Below are 2644 nucleotides of genomic sequence, written 5' to 3' on the forward strand. Positions count from 1 at the left end.
TAGAGGATTGGGAAAGAATTTGGAACATAAACTATAAATTAACACGATCAGCAAAATTGAAAGAAAATATATACAAAATGTTTTATTGTTGGCACCTATCACCAACGAGATTGGCTAAAATATACCCAAATTTGAAACTGACCTGCTGGAAATGTAAAAAAGAACAAGGGACCTTCTATCATATGTGGTGGTCTTGCCCGGAATCACAAAAATATTGGGGAAAAAATTGGAAATGGGTGCAAGAAATCACGAGAGAACAAATAAAATATAAACCCGAAACCTTCTTGCTGGGAATAATCAAAGGGAAATACACACAAAAAAAATCAATATTTACTAACACATCTTCTAGCTATAGCTAGAACTGCTTTCGCTCAATACTGGAAACAAACTACTACCCCCCCCCCCCCCCGGATGAATTAATGATTAAAAAAAAAACACTGGACTGCGCAGAGATGGACAAATTAACCCTAAAATTAAAAGATAAAGAGGAATCGGAATTATGAAATCTGGAATAATTGGTATGAATGGTTAGAAAACAAGAAAAATAATTAAGCCAAAAATAACATATATAAATGTGTATAGAACTGTGTATAAAAGTATGTAAATATAGAAGCGGAATATTATAAACAGGTATAAATAAGATAATATAACAAGGTACAAATGTTAACATAATGATTGTAATATATAATGAAAAGAGAAAAACATGTATAGATAAGACGATATAACAATGTACAAAAGGTTGACATAATGATTGTAACATATGTTGAAAAGAGAAAAAACAATAAAAATTACTGGAAAAAAAGAAAAGAGATCAGAAACCATTGAAAAGAGAACAGAGATTATGGAAAAGAGAATTGAGACAATACAATAACAAACAGAAAATATTGAACAAAAGATAGGTAAAACAGGAAAAAATTGAAAACATTCAACAATGGATGATGAAGTATGAGGATAGATTGCAAAAAATTGAAGAAAGATGAACAAAGAGAGAAGAAGGTAGAGGACATTGATAGTAGATTGTCATGGGAAAAGATAACAGCGGAATATTGGGATGGGAGATGGAGCGGTCAGAATTTTTCTTAAGATTTCAAAACATAGAAGAAGAAAATGAGAGTATCAGCGTTCCAAATATCATGCAGAATTAAATCATTGTCCAAGGCAAAGTTATCCTTAAAACTCCAATTTAATAAGACAGACATTTTGGCATTATGCTCTGAAATTTCAACTCTAACGTACATCCTGTGGGTTCACCCAGTTAAAAGTTCATCATCTATCCCCACACCCCATAATTCATCACATGGTCCAATCTTCATCTTCCACGCTGGTATGTACACCCTTCTTCTTCCGGCCAGGTGTCGAGGTGCGGAGACAAAAGACGACCTTGAGCTTCTAAGAAATTCATAACAATACATTCCACAATCCTACTCCTTTCTATTCCCCCCTCCCAACTACTATACCAATGAAACAGCATTATATATATATATATATATATATATATATATATATATATATATATATATATATATATATATATATATATATATATATATATATATATATATATATATATATATATATATATATATATATATATATATATATATATATATAATGTGTCAGGCCAAAGATCCTAAAAGGAACAGAATTACAGGCCTGACAGGGAGAACTTGGTGCAAATAATATCAGAAATTCAGACAGATAAGTTAGAGATATCCCAAGAGAATGGTATAGATGAGGTGTTTTGAGTTTATACAAGATATGCAGTGAGAAATGCTCTTCCAAAGGAAGTTCACGTAAGATTTACTAAGAAAACAATTAAGTCACAAATACTACAGAAAACAAGAGATAGACAATTGGAATATAAAGGCAAGGAGATTGTAGTTCTGAAACAAATTCCAAGAAGAGTGAGAGAGATGAGAAGAGAATATCAATTCCTTACTAAGTTTTTACTCAAAAAAGGTATCAACTAGAGATGGCTCATACTGGAAGGTTTAATTTTTGTATGGCAAGGACAAGATATAGAATAGATACAACTGAAAAAGCAAAAGCATTTTATATGGAACACCTGGGAAGAAAGGCTGAGAAGGCTGGAAAAGAAGAGCTATTGCTAGATCTCCAAGAGACACCCACAGCCAAGACTGAGAAAGTAGTAGGTGCAGTAGGTGGGTTCGAAACAGAAGAAGGTGCTGTAGGAGGTGTAGACATCAGAGAACCACGAGAACCGAGATCAACTAGAGCTATAAATCCTAGTTATAAAACATGGAAGATAAAAAAAAATGATTACAATTAATATAAATTGACTTAATTCACCAATTAAAAGAAGAATATTTCAAATTAGAAAAATTAAAATTGGACATAATTTGTCTACAAGAAGCACATGTTCAAAAACAACATGAACCCTTATTAGTACAGCCAAAACTTGGGGAAATGTTTACTGCATTGGCAAGATGCAAAAAAAGAGGAGTGATCTTTTATATTAAAGATAAAATTCCAGCGAAACCAATTTATACAGATGAGGATGGAAGAATTCTGATGGTGGAAATTATGGACAATATTAAGAAAATATTTTTAATTGCAATTTATGCTCCCTTTGATAAACAAGATGAATTCTATAGAAAACTACACAGGAAAATAATTGATTTGG

The sequence above is a fragment of the Natrix helvetica genome (assembly GCF_964273705.1).
Source record: "Natrix helvetica genome assembly, chromosome: Z".
Taxonomy (NCBI): domain Eukaryota; kingdom Metazoa; phylum Chordata; class Lepidosauria; order Squamata; family Natricidae; genus Natrix; species Natrix helvetica.